The 19,667-nt window shown below is 49.1% G+C and overlaps 1 protein-coding gene across 1 annotated transcript in view; it reads right to left on the minus strand.

The window, feature by feature from the left end:
• NAMPT (nicotinamide phosphoribosyltransferase) overlaps positions 1-19,667 on the minus strand; it is a 559,899-nt gene that overhangs the window by 13,951 nt on the left and 526,281 nt on the right. The gene's annotated exons all lie outside the window — the stretch shown is intronic.

Here is a 19,667-nt window from a genome sequence, read left to right on the forward strand (position 1 = left end):
GTAGCTTAGGTTTTACAGGTGTGGTCAGGTTTCTTATAAATTGCTTTATATTACTTCTATGCTTTGTAGAAGTCTGTATGTTCTTTTTTTTCTAGCTTTTTCTTGGCGTTGTCATTTTTCTGTGAGATTAATTTTCCTTTACTTGCCGTGATCTCAAGATTTTTAGCCAGACCACTGAATATGCCATATGATACCTTTGCAGAAGAACACGAAGGAATCTCCAAACGTACCTCCGGTGTCGTATTTGCCTCGCAGGCCTGGTTGCTGGATTCAACCATCACGTCTTTGGTACCTAATGCAGATAGTTGTTTTACGTTGGCCGTGATCTTGTTTGCTTCGTTATTAGTTCCATTTGTCGTTGACGTAGATGTTGTTCCACTTTTTCCTGTTAAGTCAATAAGAACGTGTAAATTAGGTTCATTTGCTGCTGTATTTTCGTCATTTGAGTTTCCTGCTACTGCTGTGTCCACTTCTATTTTGCATCGAGTCCCTACGTCTGTGCCACCGTGGGTGATGTTTGCAATAGAAGCTTGTTTCTCCAGTGGTTGAGATTGCATTTGTTTTGTGTTGCCAAATTTTCCATCTAGAAGCAGTTTGATTCCTTTATGTTCTAACAACATCTGCTCAAAGTGTCTGCTCGTATGTTCGGCAGATTGAATATTTTCAGCTTCTTGTCTTGTTTGAAAAGCCACAAATTGCGTTTCAATTTTATTGATTTTGTCATCCCATTGCCTCATTATAGCTCCATTATTTTGTAAAGATTCATTTAAGCTTTCATACAGCTTTATAAATGGTATCAAGGCTAGTGAAGTGGCAGCCAAAACATTATTGTGAATCTGTATGGTAGCAGCAACTGACAAGTTCGATTTTAAGGCGGAGTACTTTGCGGGCTGCCGCTATTCTCCTTACTTGGTGAACTCAGGTCGCTCCTGTTATTCGCTGGGGTGGTTTTCGGCCGTTGCTGCATGTGCTTATCTGACACTTGATCTCTCTGACTTTTCGATTTGGAGCTGGGATCAGCCTCAGAGCAAAGGTTCTTTCCTTTACTTTTAGAGCACTCCGTTGTTACATTCGCCAGGTTTAAGCCCAGATTAGCAGTCTCGTTTTCCAGCTCGATAGATTTTTGGTTCGAGCCTGTCGCTTTGCCACTGGTAGTGCGCTCGTATTCGCCTTCTTTATTTTGTCCCATGGCTGATTCCATAGTAGTGATATCACTTGGGGTGCCTAAAGAAAAGCTTGCTGTTAATCTCTCCTTCATTTCCTCAAACTCGGCTAGGAGTCTCTTGGTTAGACGTGCTTCTCTCGCTGCCAAGTCTATCTCCTTCAAGGGTAAATCATTGCGGGAACCCTGTTGTATTCCATTAAGTTCCCTATTTCAGCTCGTGAAGAATTGTCACCACTGTTTAATCCGGTTGAGGCATTGTTTTTACTGCTATTGCTATTGCATGCAAATGTTGACTTCATGCTTTGGTTGATGTTCTTAGTACCAATTGCAATTTTCTGTATTGGGGTGCTTTCCTTACGCAAGTTCACATGCTGTTTAGCAGACACTGGAAAAGTAAATTTCAGCAAGCTTTGATCTAATGCTATATTCGGCACCTCAAGCGCAAGCAATTCATTATCGGTCACATCAAAAGGAGATTGGAATGCTTCAGCATTTATCTCAATCACTTCTGCAGCATCGTGCTCACAGTCGTTTGCCCCATTGTTCAGCCTGGCACTTGGTAAAATGCTGCCCCATGCATTCATAACATTTGTATTATGCAGGTTCGTGGGATCCATGCGATGTTCAACAACGTCATTGTTCTTGCTAACCATTCCATTTTGCAAGGCTACAGTACGCGTGCTGACTGCCTGTGCAATTTCGTGGTTCGCTAGGTCACATAGATATAGTTGTTGTGGTATGGAAAGTACTGTAACGCTCACCTGATTCCCGCAGAGGCGCCGGTCTTGACTGGGTGAATGCCGTATCTTCAAAGGTGATGTGTAACACATGGTTGGCTCTTTGGGCTGGACCTCTGTGCACTGTATGTCTGACTCGAAGAGTAAGATGTCTGCAGATAGAAAATATGGGATTAATGAACTGGGGTTATTGGGTGCCTCTCTCCTCTTCCCTTTCTCTTCTCCTGTAGAACCCCAAAGGTTAACGCCCTCACCTTAGGTAAGTGAACGCCGAGCTCTCCATCTGCCTCGGGGCAGGGTGCCGTAACCAGTTTCTTCACTGGATAAGGGTGCAGGCCTCTTGACCTCAGAGGACTGCTGTCCGTCGTTAACTGCACGAACGGTAAGTTCTGGGCACTTCAAATGTCTTAAAAGTCTTTTGTAATGATATCTCTTGTTTTGCAGGGTTCCGGCGATGGCGGATGGCGGGCTGATGAGAGTTGAGGATCGAACCCGCGTGAGGAATAGAAGCGCCTGGAAGCACGCAAGTAAGCGCTTGTAGCCTGCTTCACGATGCGCACTAACTGTCCCTTTTATCTTGCAGGTACAAGTTCGGAGCTTTAGAGAAGCTGAAGGGTGCTGGAATACCCACTGGATTCGGCGTGGGAAGGAGTAATGGCACGTGAGTAATAAAGTTGCCCAATGTCTTTAAACACACCTTTTGTCTTTCAGATGCGGGATGCAGCACCGAAGGCCTCCGGAGCGTGCAAAGAGCTGGTAAGCTTTTGTCTTTCAGATGCCGGAATGCAGTGCGAAGACCTCCGGAGCATGCGAAGACTAGGTAAGCCTTTGTCTTTCAGATGCCGGAATGCAGCGCGAGGCGTTGGTGACAGCCGATGGACCAGGTAAGAGATGCGCTGCCACTGAAGACCGTAGTGCTAACCTGTTCTTTCTTTGTCTTTACAGGTGCTGCTGAAGACTGGATTCCAGGATGGTAAGCCTTTGTTCCCTTAGGCCCAGGATCAGAAGCAGAAGACACGATGAGCGTTCTGCTGCAGAGAATGCAGAATAACGCAAAGCAAGATTCATCCATCGGGTGTGGTTTAAATAGCCTCCTGTAGTGCTTAGGTGTCTCCTTCCACAGCCACGCCTAGGTAAGAGAAGAGTTCCTGCTTTCCAGAAGAGTTCCAGTGTTCTGAACCTAGGGAGTGGCTCCTGCCCCACCCAACAGGAAAAGTAGTCCCAAACAGAAGAGGATCAGGGGTTCAACTGGCAGGTAAGTAAGCAGCATGGTCTGCTGCAGGTTAAGTCCACCCAAGCATTATGAGCCCAGCGCTTCCAGCGCTGGGACTGGGCATCTTTATGAGCCTGGTGCCACTGGCGCCAGGACATGGTCCAAAAGGTCCCAATTGGGACTGGCTGGCACTCGGAACCGGGGTTATGGGTCTGCTTCCAAGGGAGTCGGGCAAGTCCTGATCTTTTGGAAGCAGAGATCATGACAAGTACTTAGTCATCAAAGTTCTCCATGGGTTTTACCTCAGTGTCTGCCACCGAAGCCTGAGCAGGCGCCGGGGCGGTTAGCAAGTTATCCGAGGTCGTCTCGAACTCCGCAGACACCGACTCAACCTCTGCTTGAGTCCGAGTTTCTATGGAGCTCGGCGCTGCTTTTGTTCGACTCTGAGACACCCCCTCTCGCACATCCAAAACATCCCAAACTGTGTCCATAGTGCGATGGACCTTACAAGGAGCGGAAATAACAGCGGGTGCCAGTCCACTCCCACTTCTTTCTTCGCCCCCTTCATTTGTATCGTCAGGAGGACGTGGCCTTATAATACTCCCGTTTTCATTTCCAATTTCAAAATCACTCCCCGCGACACTATCTACATGCAAGTCAATATCTGCAGTGGTACCGGGGAGGAGCGCTATTGAATTCTGGGCTTGTTTTAGCTTAAGCCGTGTCAATGGCCCAGTCACCCATGAGTGCCTCTTACCTCTTGATTTCAGACAGACGCCGCTGCCCGCCGCTACCCGCCGCGGACTGCTGCAGACTGGACTCTGCGCACAGACTCCGCGTGCGCTCCGCGCTTTGCCGGTCTTTTTAAAGCTGGTTGCGCTTTTTTTTCCTTAAAGGCACATAGGATACTCAAAAACACTCAAAAACACTGGAAACAAAGTTTGTGCACCGTAGCTGCAGCTCCTCTCTCCTTCTCACACTGCTGCAGACTGGTCTCTGCGCACGGACTCCGCGCGCGCTCCGCGCTTTGCCTGTCTTTTTAAAGCTGGTTGTGCTTTTTTTCCTTAAAGGCACATAGGATACTCAAAAACACTCAAAAACACTGGAAACAAAGTTTGTGCACCGTAGCTGCAGCTCCTCTCTCCTTCTCACACTGCTGCAGACTGGACTCTGCGCACGGACTCATGCATATTTATTTTCTTTTTTCTGTCCTGTACTCCTGTGGGGAGGCAGGGCGGACATGTGATTTTAAGCAGATACAAGCTTCAGAAAGACTACTACTGGTAAGTAATATTTGTCTTCTGGAGCTTGTGAATCTGCTTTGATTCACATGCTTTGCATAGATTAGCAAGCAGTGCTTGAAGCAGGCGGGGGGTGATTTAGGACAGTTGAAAAAAGATGTTTAAGTACTGTCCATCCCACCTGTGAGTTTGTGCTTGCCTGCATGTCGACAGTAGTGTTTGAAAGTGTGATCTGACCTCCTTGTTGCCGTTTTGCAGATTTCTCCCAGAGCAGTCACGTGCTGCGTGTGGAGCGTGCCTTAGGTTTAAAAGATACTGTTTCCACTAGCAGATAGATTTTCATATATTTGACATTCCATCTGGAAGTAGTAGCCTTGGTAACAGGCCATCCTCCTTACCAGTAGCAAAGCACACAAAGAATTTGCTTGCTCTGTGCATTTCTTTTGTCCTTTGTAGGTAGAACAAACAACTGTTCTTACGTTCAGGGTTTTTTTTTTTTAGAAAAAAGGATGGAAGTTTGACGGAGGGAATGGTTAACATTACATTTTGAGATGAATTTAGGTTGAAGCACAACTGTTTTTATGAATGGTAACAAAAATGCTCAGTTACTGACAATGCCTGTGGTTCACTAACCCTTCTTTATAGATGTGATAACTATGAGGAAAGCCACCTTGTAAGAGGTCCTTTAGTGTGGCTTTATACATAGGCTTAAATGGTGCACCCGTCTCTGCAGCAGGATGTTTAGGCCCGATCCTGGGAGTGGGTGAACCACTGGCAGATGTATTCTTTTAACTCCCTCCATTAACCACTATTACTTTCCACCAGGATATCATTAGTTATGAAGTGGTATAAGCTGCTAGGTGCCTTTTAGAGAATTATACGCAAGTCCTGAGTCGAGGAGGTAGAGTAGGTAGGTTACAAAGTGTGCAGCAGGTGTGCATTCAATGGGGTTGATATTGCCCCTCTTGAACTATATCAAAAAAACATTTTCACAGCGTCTCATGTTAAGGTTTTGCACTTCCTTTTCTATACACCTTTAAGGTCATTGTAAATTACCAAATTCTATGATCTTGGGAGCCATGCTGCCATGTTCAATGTTTGTAGGGAAGGAGGCTCAGCTTGTCCTGTTGGGTGAGAAGGTGTGTATTGGGATTAGCTCGAATGGCAGCTGCCTCACCATCCTTAGGAGGTGAGGGTACCAGGATTGTCCACATTGGCCCAATTAGAAGGACCACTGCCCTTTTGTTTAGTAGTTTGTGAATTACTTTGGTAAGTAGTGGGGTTTGGGGTGGAGAAATGGCGTGAGCAAATATCCCTGACCAATTCACCCATAAGGCATTCCCCATGTATCCCTTCTTAGGTTACCTGGATGTGAAGCTTTGGCATTTTTTTATTTGAGCGGTTGCGCAAAATCTACTGTTGGCTGTCCCCAGATCTTGAAAATCAGAGTGTTTTTACTTCCCACTTGCAGGTTTGCTGAAACACTACCCAGACTGTCCACCAGGTGGTTCTCCTCCCAGGGAAATGTGCTTGTATATGAATTCCGTTCCTGATGCACCAGTGACATCTTCTGTGCTAGGGTTGACAGTGCTTAGGCATGTGTTCCTCCATGTTCATTTGTGTATGCCATAGCTGTGGTGTTGATTAACATGCTTTTGTTGCATAATGCTGTCTGGAAAGAGCAGTGCTATCTTTATTGCCAATAGCTCTAGGATGTTTTAAGTATTGTGCCGTTGGTTCCTTTGTTGTCATGTCTTGCTCCACAGCCTGACATTGAGGCATCTCTTATGGTTGCCTGAATGTTGGTATTTTGAAGGGACTTTCCTAAGATGTTCTCTTTTGTTCGCCATTGCAGAGCATTTACCACCTCTTTGGAAATCAACACTACATCGTCCCATTGGCCAGGAAACCTGGGACCACTGTCTTAACCATTGCTTTATCTTTCTCATGTTAAGACATGCATTTGGTACTATGGTATGATGGCATCATGCATATACAATTACCTTCATGACTTTCCTCACTGTTGCCTGTCCTAAAGCAATAGATCAAGAGGAGCAATGCTTGTACACTTTTCTGGGGATGGGTGAGCAACAGCTTGCCTTCAATCTATGAATGGTCCCAGGAATAGTTTTTTCTGCAATGGTACCAGACTTGACAGTTTCCTTTTTAGGCATTCTGTCTGCGATTCTCCGGTTATGAGCCAGTTTTCCAGGTAAGGGTAGGCAGGGATGTTTTCCCTTCATAGGTGAGTTGCTACAACTGCAAGCCCTTTTGTGAATGCATGAGGTGCTAATGCTATTACAAAAGGAAGTACCTTTAACTGGTAGTTTATCTTTCCTATTTTGAATCTTAGGAATTTCTTGTGAGCAGGGAACGTGGAAATATGAAATTAGGCGGCTTTCATGTCCAGTGTCATCATAAAAATTCCCCTTTTTAGAAAAGGGATTAATTCTTGTAAGGCTGTTACCGTGAATTTTTAAGGCTTTACAAATTTGTTTGCTGGACTTGTACAAAATAATGAGACTAGAATTGGACCTTTCTTTGGTACTATCAAATAAATGGGAGTAAATGCCCTGGTTTACCAGATCTTGTTTTACTCTCTCGATGGAGTTCTTCTGGGGAAGAACCTCAACTTCTTTTTCTAGGAGCTCCTGGTGTTCCTGCGGCAGGTGGTTTCCTGGATATCCTAAAAGGTGAATTATGTCATGCGACCCCCCCTCTGGGGTAGCATTAGAGGGGTCACTGATGCTGGAGTCATTGCTTAGAGGCACAGTATGCTCCTCTAGAGGCATGTCCTCACCCCCCATGATGTACCTCTACACTGTTGCCTAGAGGTGGCCGGAGAGGAATGTTGCTGTTGGTTTCCTGAAAATCAGGTGGAGCCCTGATCTTGTGTGGAGTGGCCTTGTGGTTGAGCAGAAGTGTTGGAACGAAAGGACTATTGATTTCTTTGTCCCCCTCTAGGTTGGAAAGACCTGCCTGACATTTGACTCCGCGTTTTGCATGAGTCATGGTCCTTTTTTGCTCCTTAAGTTTTACAGACTTTTCCAAACTGGCATGCTTCCTCAATGGTTGGTCTAACAATGTGGCCTGGGATTCTGGCTTGAATCCTGGGCCTCTTAGCCACGCATGGCGTTTTATTAACATTGCTCCTGCAACCTGTCCTCCTACTGTGTCCGCTGCATCAAATGTTTTTGATTATTGAAGGGAAGAAGTCAACAAATGTAATAGTTTTCCTATAGGCAGACTGTATATTTGCAGGGACATTTATATAGCAAGTCCTCCATGTCACCCCACTGGGCCTGGTTGTATATTGCGGAAGGTCAGATAAAGGACACACACTGTGTGTTAATATTCATTAAAGAAAAAGGATAACGCCCATCTTTCCCAGTTTCTATGGGGTATTCCCTACCTAGCTAAGGTGCTAGGGGAGTGTTCCTAAAGTCAACCAACAGGTGAGACTCTATCTTAGGAGGAAGAAGATGTGAGCTGTAGGTAAGTACAATGAACTCAGTAAATACGTAGGTCCAAAGAAACTCACACACTTCTAGTTCTAGTAAAAGAGATAATTATTTTATATACACAATGCAAAGTTATATTCAGGTAAGTACTATTTAAACTAATCAACACAATAGGAAACATAAGAAATACTTCAGGTGAGCAAACCAATAGTAACGAAATGTACAGACCATGAACACAGTTCAATGGTAAGTAAAATCACTTATTATAGGCACTCAGAAAATGTTCTGTTGTAGAAATAAAAAGGGCCATTTAGAACCAGCAATAGCAATGCAATACCTTGATATACTTATAATAATGTTCATAGGAGACAAGTCTTTAGCAGTCCATCCCTAACTAGTTGCGAGTTCTTCAGAGTCAGTTGGAGGGAATGCAGGTATGACACAGCAGCAGATAAGGTAAAGTACTTTATTAGTCAGTAGAATGCTTTTGTTGGTCAAAAGGTTATCCGTGACCTTGGAAAGGACTCTGTTTAGGCGCACAACCATTAGGCCTGGGCGAATGGTATGGATGACCACCTAAGCACCGGATGCAGCAATTTAGTATCACAAGAGCGATAAAATGGCTTCAGGCTAGTACTACCCAGTGCCCCATCGTACCTGAGGTATGATGAAGAAGATGCAGATGTGTTCTTTCACGATGCAACAACGGTGGACCTGGTCTCCTGTTCCTTAGTTGTGGTGACGAAAGGAGGGACTCCGGAAGGGATGTTGCAGCAGCAGTCGAGAAAGGACTCTCAGCAAGGAATTCTTTGTACTTCGGCCGTCTGTAGTTTTGGCGCCTTTTTACAGGCTCCAAGGATTAACAGTTACTGCCCAGTCAGTCCGCCTCGATTCTTTGAGCTTCAGTTGGACATCCATGGACAAGATCACTCTCCTCAAAGTTCTAGAAGGATTTGTTCAAGGGTAGACAATGCAATGAAATTGGGGTGGCAGTCCCCTGGTATCAGCAGTTTGCTGCCCAGAAAAGTCACAGCAGGTCAAGTGAGGGCTTGTTCAGAAGAACATCTTAAGGCTAGTTGGTCCCACCAGCCAAAGGGAAGGAGGAGTCCTCTTCGAGCTCAGCTGTCGATTTAAAAACGGGGTCAGGACTGCAGGGGTCTCTTTGCGGTTACTGGAAGGGAATGCAGGCATCTCAGGTCATCTTCTTCGGATCTTCTGTTCCAGTGGTCTACTTGCCTTCTGCCTCAGGAACTTCACCGTTTATCAGGATTACACACTCATCTGCTGCAAACTCTCCCTGCAGTTTACAGAAAGGAGCAGGTGGTTGTCCAATCTGGACAGCCAGCCTCCCCACACCCCCAGTGGGAACTGGTTCTTTTCAGGCACACCAGAAGACTAAGGATAGCAATGTTTTGGGTTCCTCCCATACTTCCCCGTCCTCGCAGACATGCTGAATCCTCGGCGGGCTAGACAAAGGTTTCCCGCCGAAGACAAAACTCAAATTGGGACCTCCCCCTCCCAGGATGGTAGAAGGACGACCAAGAAAGAACAACCACACAATAAATGGCATAGAAAGAACATAGGTGACCCACCTCTGCATAGGTGCAGCTGTGAATACAGCCTATGGTGGAATTGCACACAAGTCAGTATAACACGTTAACTGCCACCAGACATAAATAACTACAGGGTTGTTACTGTAACAGAACTGTTACAGGAGTTGAGAGAAAGAGCATAGTAGGTAAACCCTTAGCACTCCACGTAGGGTGGTGTGTGCTGATCTCTCAAAAGAAAAATCTAAGAAGGATAAACAAAAGTATCCCTCTAACCTTGAGCACAGTAGTTCTTAAGGAATATACAAGAATATGAAAAGGAGAGCCCAAAGGGCTCCCAGTAACACTGCACATAGGGTGCTGTGTGCTGCAAAAGTGAAACACAGATGTCTTTAAAAAGGTATGGAGGAAAGCATGACTCCATAAAATAAAGTAACATACAGAAAAAGGTTCAGAGGTCCAGCAAAAAGTGCTCAGGGTCTCACTAGGGGAGGGGATTAAGCATAAAACGGATTAAACCCCCTAAAAGTCAGTGAATATTTTGACAGAATCTGTCCGCTGTTTAAACTAACCCTTACTGACCCCATCACTATTTTAAGAACTAAATGCAGGATCATCACTGCCTTTTCCTGGCTTCTTGCTTCTCACCAGTTTGCTGTCCAATAACTCATTTTCAAATAGCCTCTTGTGACTTCAATCAGTTATCTTAATATGTTACTCTTTTGTTCTTTCTCAACATGGGGTATCCTTGGCTTTTTACGGATATCTTTCCCCTGTCAGTAGCTTCTTTTAGTTTGTTACTTTCTCTTTGACTCTCTTGCCAAAGGTTCCTCTTCTGTTTCCCCAGGGTACAGTGGAGTAACCTGGCTGAAAATGTCAGTGGGGACAACATCGAAATGAAAGGGGCCCCTGCCAAATGAATGGGACAAAACGGTGTACCACAAAAGTTGGTTGGAGGGCTAGGAGGGATCCCTGCCCCTCCTAAAATTACACCCATGCCATGGTAAGGTAATCCAACCTTTCCAAGGTTCTTTGAAGTTTATATCTCTCCTACTTAGTTTACGCCCTTTACTCTCCACATTGTATGCATCCTTTGAGAGATATGGAATACTTTACTCATCGTAATCTTATTTCTGGTGCTTGTATTTGCTTAGATTCACATGCTATGCATAGGCCGACATCTAGTGGAAGCTGCAGAGCATTACAGTTTTTCGAAACTCGAAAATGACGTCGAAAAGGGGCATGCCAGTAATACTATCCCTATTGTGACGTCCCCTGTACCCATGATCCCTCACGCGTGTAGGTCCCTCAGATTGTATTTTTTCTGACTTGAGGTAGCATGAGGAGTAGTGCGAGTACAGAGTATCCAAGCAGATATATAAAAAGCGCATGTAACATCTATGCACCTTCTCTCAGGGGAGGAAGGGTGGGCGCATGTGAATCTAAGCAGATCCAAGCACCAGAAATACAATTACGGTGAGTAATTTATTCCTTCTGATGCTTGTAAAATCTGCTTAGATCACATGCTATGCATAGATTAGCGAGCAGTGTTATGAGAAGGTCGTGGGTCAGGAGAAGGAGTAGCGGCAAATAGATGTTTTAGAACTGCTTGTCCCACTTGTGTATTTGTCTTGGAATGGGTGTCAATGCAGTAGTGCTGAGTGAAGGTATGAACTGAGCTCCATGTAGCTGCCTTGCAAATGCTGTCTAGGTAGACATTTGCAATGAAGGCTAGAGTGGCCCCGGTACCTCGTGTGGAGTGGGAGCTTGGTGTTACAGGCAGTGTTTTGTCTGATAATGAATAACATAATTGTATAAATTTGACTATCCATTTGGAGATGGCTCTTTTGGAAACCCGTTCTCCCGGTCTGCCTGTAGCCAAGGAGACAAACAGTTGATCAGTCTTCCTCAGCGGTTTGGTTTTATCTACGTAGTAGAGAACCGCCCTCCTCACATGTATGGAGTTTGACCTCAGCTGAGCTTGTTGGCTTCTGGAAGAAGGCCGGGAGCTCGATGGACTGGTTTACATGAAACTTGGAAATGAATTTAGGTGAGAACCCAGGGTGCGTCCGTAAAACCAATTTGTCTTTATGAATGATAAAGAAAGGGTCCTGCACTGACAAGGCTTGGAGTTCGCAGACTTTTCTTATGGAGGTAATTGCCACAAAGAAGGCAGTTTTATAGGTTGTGTGTCTAAGAGTAGCCTGATGCAAAGGCTCGAAGTGTGGTCCCATGAGTTTTGCTAGTACTACATTTACATCCCCCAACCGGCGGGGGATTAGAGACCGGAGGGTGTAGTCTCTTTACTCCCTCCATGAATGCCTTAATGACTGGCCCTTTCCACCATGAAATCTTACTTTAAGAGGTGGTGTAGGCTGATAAAGCTGCTAGGTGGACTTAAGAGAATTAAAGACCAACCCTGAATCCAACAGGTGGAGCATGTAAGTATGAATGTGTGAGGAGTACACTCTAAGGGGCTTCTCTGCATAGATTGACACCAAAAGACGAATCTCTTCCACTTGTGGAAATAGCAGCATCTGGTGTTTGGCTTCCATGCTTCTTTTAGGATGTCCATACATCGTTGTGGAAGATTAAGGTGTCCGAATTCTATGACTTCAGGAGCCATGCTGCCAGGTTCAAAGAGTGAGGTTGTGGATGTATTGTTGACCCCCCCCCGTGCTGAGTCGGGAGTTTGATGGGGTTGCACACCGCCAGTTTGCGCAGATGTGGATACCATGGTTGTTTCTCGTCCACATAGGAGCAACTAGGATGAGTCATCTGTTCCTGTGTATCTTGTTCACTACCTTGCTGATTAATGGAGTTGGAGGGGTTTTTTTGGGGGGGGGAGGGAGGAAGCGTAAGCAAATCTCCCTGACCAATTCATCCATAGGGTGTTCCCCTTGGAGTCTGGTAGGGGGAATATGGACGTGAAGTCTGGGCATTGCTTGTTCTCTTTTGTAGGGAACAAGTCTAGAGAGGGGTAGCCCCAAAGATAGAAGATGTGATCTCGACTGAGAGAGTCTTAGAGTGTTGAGTACCCCTGGAACATGTTGGGAGGATAGGGACATCCCTCGTCCGAGTGCCCACTTCCATATTTTCTGTGCCAGCTTGGACAGATTTGGAGAATGTGTACCTCCCTGTTTGTTGACATAGAACATTGCGCTAGTGCTGTCTGTTAGGACTTGTACCGATTGGTTTGTCAGATGTTCTTCGAAGTCTTGTAGTGCCTTAAGGATTGCCAATAACTGTAGTATGTTTATGTGGCTTTGTGCGGTCTCTTGTGACCACAGGCCGTGTGCTGTGTGGTGAAGGTAGTGGGCCCCTCCACCCAGAAAGTAACGCGTTTGTTGTGACGACCGCCTGCGCTTCCGGTTCGTGGAAAGGCTTCCCCCAGAGGAGATTCTCCCTTGACCACCAGCGTAAGTTCTGAACCCATGTTGGCAAAACAACCACTAGATCGTCCCACTGACCACTTGCCTGAGACCATTGTTTCGCCAACCACTCCAGCATTGGTCGCAGGCGTGCATAGGGGACCAGTTAAATGCAGGATGCCATCATACCTAGCAGACGCATTGCTTTGCGTATGCTTATCTGGAGACCGGCTTTATACTGGGGTATTTTGCCGAAGCATGTTTTGTACTCTTTTCATGGAGGGGAAGGCTAAGCCTGTTTTTCTATCGAATACAGCTCCTAGGAACTGTTTCAATGTGTTTGGTACCAGACTTGACTTCTCGTTTATTGAGAAGCCCAATTGGAAGAGAAGGTCTATAGTTCTTTGCTTATTTAGCTTGCAAAGATTGTAAGTTCCTCCCGTGATCAGCCAGTCGTCCAGGTAAGGGTACACTGGGATGGACTCCCTGCGTAGGTGCACTGCCACCACCGCCAGTACCTTGGTGAACACCCTTGGAGCCGAGGCTATCCCAAAGGGCAGCTCCTTGAACTGGTAGTGCTGGTCTGCTACTTTGAACCACAAGAATCTTCAGTGCGCTGGAAACATTGAAATATGAAAGGAACAAGTTACTTACCTGTAACTGTTGTTCTCCAGCATGGGTCTGGCATCGATTCACATGCTTATGAATATTCCCCGTCATCAGGCTGGGAATCCTCGGTAAAGAAAAAAAATCAGTATCAGTTTCTTTTCTGATCGGTCTTTCTTAGTAGTCACCAATCACTGGTCTCTGAGTCATACTGCCCCCAGCCAATGACTGCCCTCTCCCTAAACCCCAGACCTGGCAGCCATCCTCAGATTTGGTAGCACGTAAAGTGGCAGTATGATCAAGTGAAGAGCCGCAGAGGGGTAGGAGGGAGGGTTCGCATCTGAATCCATGCCAGACCCATGCTGGAGAACAACAGTTACAGGTAAGTAACTTGTTCCTTCTCCAGCATGGGGTCTGGCATGGATTCACATGCTCATGAATATAAGAATACATAGCAGTACACACATGCACAACCACGGGAGGTGGCAAGGCTCAATATTAAGCATTACATAAACTCAACATTAAGCAACTCTTACCTCCTCACCAGGCCCCGCTTCAGGCGAACAGGTTGCGCAGCACTGCTTGGCCGACTCTGGACTCCTCCCTGGAATCCCGGTCGATGCAGTAGAATTTCGTGAAGGTGTGCGTCGACCTCCACGTAGCAGCCCTAAAGATGTCCAGCAGGGGCACACCAGACAAGAACGCCATAGTAGCAGCGATCGCTCTGGTCGAATAGGCTCTCGGACGGCCGGTAACGGTCGGTTTGCCAACCGATGACAGTGCATGATGCAGCCGGAGAGCCATCTGGAAATGGAAGCCTTCGAGAGGGCCTTCCCTTGATTCAAAGGTCCAAAGTTCACAAAAAGCTGTGAGGTCTTCTGAAAACTCTTTGTGCGGTCCACGTAGAACTTCAGCGAGTGCAAAGTCCTCTCGGCCGGCGATGACGGGAAGAAAAGTGGCAACACCAAGGGCTCGAAGTCCAAAGGCACCTTGGGCATGAAGGAGGGGTGCGCCCTCAGCACCACCCTCGTCTCGTGGAAAGACAAGTATGGAGGCTTGCAGGATAGGGCCTGGAGCTCTCCCACTCGTCGTGCGGAGGTGATGGCGACAAGGAACGCCGTTTTCCACGACAGAAATTTCAACGGTGCCGAATGCAGAGGCTCGAATGGCGGCCCCATGAGCCTGGTCAGCACCACGTTGAGCTCCCACACCTGCGGGAGCAAACGGAACAGTCCCTTCATAAATTCCTTCACCAGGCGATGAGACCATAGGTATGACCGTCCGGTAGTTCTGGTGTAACGGGAAATCGCTGCAAGATGGATCTTGATGGAAGCGTGAGCTAGTCCCGCCTTGGCCAGCGATAGCAGGTACGGCAGCACTTGACGGGCCGTAATTCGCAGAGGGTTAATCTTCTGTGCACGGCACCAGACAGAGAACCTCTTCCACTTGTGTCCGTAGCAGACACCCTGGCCTTTGCAAGCACCTCCTTGCAGTCCGCCGGGATATCGTACCCTCCAAACTCTAGTGCTGCAGGAGCGATGCCTGCAAGTTCAGTGACTCCGGTTCGTGATGGAGTATGGTGCCTCCTTCTCTGGAGAGAAGATCTGCGTCCGTCGACAGTCTGACTTGGGGGGGGGGGGGGGGGGGGGGGAGAGACGCTGACAAGTCCAGAAGGTCCGGGAACCAGATCTGTCTCGGCCACGTCGGTGCGACGAGGATCATCCTGCACCGGGACCTCTTGAGTTGGTTGAGGAGTCGGAGTAGCAATGGCAACGGAGGGAACGCATACAGGGACAAGCCGTCCCAGGGGAACGAGAAAGGATCGCCCATGCTCCTCGGCTGGGGAAACCTGCTGGCGAACCTCTGGCACTTGGAGTTTGTCGCAGTCGCAAAGAGGTCAATCTGGGGTTTGCCCCATCGTTGGAAAAGTCGATCCAGTTGATTCTGACGCAGCTCCCACTCGTGGCACGAGCGCAGCTCCCTGCTGAGTGAGTCGGCAATGACGTTCTTTGTTCCTGCTAGATGGAAGGGCACCAGAAACATCCCCTGGGCGACGGCCCACTGCCACAGATCCTGGGCCTCCTTGGACAGGGCTGGGGATCTGGTGCCTCCCTGCTTCCGGATGTAGAAAATCGTGGTGGTGTTGTCGGTGAAGATCCTCACCACCTTGCCCTTGAGGGACGGGAGAAACGACCTGAGGGCACAGAACACTGCTCGGAGTTCCAGGATGTTGATGTGGAGTGACCTCTCTTCCGGGAGCCAAAGGTTTCTCGCGTGCAGATATCCGGTGTGCGCTCCCCATCCCTCCAGGGAGGCGTCCGTCGTCACCGTCTCCTGATATACCGGGGTCTGAAAGTCCTTGCCCGCCGTGAGATGCGCGCGGGTGCCCCACCATCGAATTGCTTGGCGGAAAACCTCGTTGAGCGTGATCCTGTCTTCGAAGCTGCCCGTCACTTGTATTCAACGGGCATCGAGGAACTCTTGTAGCGGACGCATCCGTAGACTGCACAGGCGCACCAGGTAGATGCATGAGGACATTCAGAGCAGGGACTTGATGGATCTCACCCTGGCCACAGCCGTGGCCAGCAGGCGCTGCACCTTGCCCAAGATGGCCTTCGTCCTCTCCTCCAACGGCGAGGCCAATCGCGCCACTGTATCGAGCTTGGCTCCCAGAAACAGTGTGACCTGCGATGGGACCTGGTGGGATTTCAAGTAGTTGGAGAAGCCGAGATCCGTGAGAAGTTGGACAGTCTCTGCTGTGTGTTCGACTGCGAGTTCTCTTGTCCTTGCACGGATGAGCCAATTGTCCACGTAGGGGTAGACGTGGATCCCCCGTAGGCGCAGCCGCGCCGCCACTGCAGCGAGGCACTTGGTAAACACCCTGGGTGCCGACTTGAGCCCGAATGGCAGGGCCTTGAATTGGTAGTGCCGCCCTTGGACTACGAATCAGAGAAACTTTCAGTGTCCTTTTAGAATGGGGATGTGGAAGTAAGCATCCTCCAGTCCAGCAACGATAGGAAGTCGCCCTCCTCCAACTGTCCCAGCACGTGCTGGAGGGTGACCATCCTGAACTTTTGTGCCTTGATGTATTTGTTTAACCGGCACCAACCGCCTGTCTTCTTTCTGACGAGGAAGTACCTTGAGTTTACTCCGGAGCCCCGGAGCCTCTTCGGGACGAGCTCGATGGCACCCTTCTTGAGCATCGCCCTTACTTCTAACAGCAGTTGAGGGACGTGATTTTCCTTCCTGGTCATGGGAGGAATGCAGGGGCACCTTCTTTGAAATGCGAGAGTGCCCGTGGGCCAGGGCATCCAGCACGCAACGGTCGGTGGAGATGGATTCCCACACGCTGACGAACTTCGCCAGCCGGCCTCCCACCGGCGTGCTCTGGTGGGGGCCCGACGCTACACCAGTTCAGTCCTGCTTGGAGGCGGTCTTGCCGCCTTGGCCTCCTTGGCGACGACGACGCAATCCTCCTGTCTTGCTGCGTCCTCTGTAGGCCTCCTGCAACGAGGAGCGGGCCGCCTGGCTGTACGTCGAGGAGCCACCGCCGTTCCGAAAGGGCGGCCGCCGTTGCTGCAACACACCTAAGGCCCGAGCCGTCTCTGTGTCGGTCTTGATGGCCTGAAGTGACTCATCCACTGTTTTTCCATACAGGTTGTTCCCCGTCGAAGGGCATGTCCAAAACTCTGGTTTGCACGTCCTGGCGGAAATCAGTTGCCTTGAGCCATCCCTGCCGTCGAAGGCAAACACTGTTGCCCAACTGGCGGAATCCGGTGACAGCGATATCCGTGGCCACCGTTATGGCGTGGTCCGATGCCACCTCACCTTCCTGCAGGATCTCCAGTGCCTCCGACCTCTTGTCGTCCGGTAGGAAGTCCAGCAGGGGAGCGATCTTGTACCACAGCTCCCTGTCGTAGCGGGCCACAATCGCTAGGGCGTTGGCCGCCTTAATTGTCTTCACTGCAGACGAGATGACTCGTCGTCCCATGGCGTCCAGCTTCTTTCCCTCGCCGTCAGGTGGGGAGGTCGAAGTTGAAGATGACGCCCCCGCCGCTCTCTTCTTGGCCGCCACCGAGACGACCGAATCCGGGGTCGGCTGTGCCCTAAGGCACAAAGGGGCAGAATCTGGGACCCGGTACTTCTTCTCGTACCGATCCCTCTTGGCAGGCGTCGTGGACGGGTTCTTCAGGAGAGCAAGTCCCTCCTCCCAGATATCGTCAATCAATGGTACCACGAGGACCGTCTTCCTCTTGGCCTTGCGCCGCTGATAGAAGAATCCTTCCTTCTTCTGTTCCTCAGGGCAGAGCTGAAAAAGCTCGGATGCCCTGGCAATCATGGCGTGGAAGTAGCCAAATTTCGTCGGGCGGGGAGGCCCGAGGGAGCGGTGATGGAAGGCCCATCCCGTTGTCACCACCGTCATCCGTCCCCGTCGTGGCCGTATTCGTTCCCGTGTCATCCCTAGGATCAGGGGAAGGAGATGAAGGCTGAGCGGGCCGCGAGGGCTGGAAAGGTGGGGGGGGATGAACTCTGTGCATAAGGTTTGGATTGCCATCAAAATGGACGCCGAGTTGTCCTGAGGCTCGGGCACTGGCTGCGACAGGCGCAATGGTTGCTCCTCTTCCACAGGAGTCTCGTCGGCGCCACCGTCGCTCTCTTCGTCTGCCACCTCGGGGTTCCCCCCCGTGGGACCGGACCTCCTCAAACCTCTTGACGCCCTTTACGACTTCAACCAGCTCCTCCTCAGAGGCTGTATCCGTGACGGCCACTACCCCCCCTCTTTTTCCACCGGGCTCTTCACGGGGGTCTTATCGATGGGCTGAAAAGAGGATTCCCTCCGTGGCGGCAGGGAAACTGTGGGCCCCCGAGGTCGCCTTCACTGGGTTAGCCTCCACAGGCTTCGCCAGGCCCGCCGCGACTCCCTCAATAGAGGCCTTCACTGGGTGAATCAAGGCCTTCACCACCTTGGGCGCGCTTGAGGTTTTCACCTTGGGGGAGCGGTCACCGCTTCGCTCCCCCTCGGCTGATCCCTTTGAGATCGACCGGGGCCTCTCCAGAAGCTTAGCCGGGTTCTCGGATTTTCTCTTCCCCGAGCCAGAGCGTTGGCTCGTGGTTGATGGCGTCGGTGAAAGTGCGCCCTGCCTGGCAGCCGAGGAGCCCGACCCTTCGGCGCTCCCGGTGCCCGCGGACTTGCAGTGCTTTGCCTTGTTGGTCCCCCGTCGCTGGGGGGCCCTCACAGGAATTTAGAAGACCACTCAGACTTTTTCTCACCTGCTGGGCCCTTCTCCAGCCAGCTGGCAAGGCGGGTCTGACGATCACTCAAAGTCCGTTCCGAAAAGTCTTCGCAAAATGTAGTCCTTCTCCACGTGCGTTTTGTCTTTGTGAAGGCAGTAGAGACATCTCGAATGCTCATCTTCCTTGAAAACATTCTGTAATCCACATCTAGGGCAGTTCCTGAACAGCTTGGATCCGGGGCATCGAGCTTTCCTTGTCCTGGGCCATGTCCACAAGGTAGGCCTCAGATCTTCTGGAATCCTCCAAGAAGCGCAACTCAACGAAACTTAGCCCTTGAGGGGCATAGAAAATTCCGAAGCGGGTCCCCGTTGATCCGAAGTAGAAACGGTGGAGCTTGAGGCTCGATTGACGGAAAAAAAGAGATTAAACTCTTTGAAAAAACGCAAAACGCAGTAAAAGCTCGAGAGCTACAGCACGAGGACTCCCAACACTTGAACGTGCAGTAAAAATCTGAAGATGGCTGCCAGGGGCGGGGCTTAGGGAGAGGGCAGTCATTGGCTGGGGGCAGTATGACCCAGAGACCAGTGATTGGTTACTACTGAGAAAGAGATCAGAAACGAAACTGATACTGATTTTTTCTTTACCGGGGATTCCCAGCCCGACGACGGGGAATATTCATGAGCATGTGAATCCATGCTAGACCCCATGCTGGAGAAGTAAACATCTTTCATGTCCGATGTTGCCATGTAATCCCCCCCCCCTTTTTAACAGAGCGATTACTTCTTGTAGCGTTGTCATGCAACATTTTTGTGGCTTGACAAACTTGGTTGCAGGGCGCAGGTCTAGTACTGGGCGCATGGTCAGATCTTTCTTTGGAACAAGGAAGTGCATTGAATAAATACCCTTGTTTACCTCGTAGTAAGGCACGACTTCGATGGCGTTCTTGAGTAGAGCCTTGACTTCCTCTAGTAGGATGAGCTGTTCTTCCTGTGATGTTTTTTTCTGGCGCAGTAGGAGGTTTGATGGTCTTCTTTGGAGTTCTATACAGTAACCTCCGGTCACCGTCGACAGCACCCACTTGTCTGATG

Source organism: Ambystoma mexicanum, chromosome 12 (genome assembly GCF_040938575.1).
Source record: "Ambystoma mexicanum isolate Mex_15411 chromosome 12, UKY_AmexF1_1, whole genome shotgun sequence".
Lineage (NCBI taxonomy): Eukaryota > Metazoa > Chordata > Amphibia > Caudata > Ambystomatidae > Ambystoma > Ambystoma mexicanum.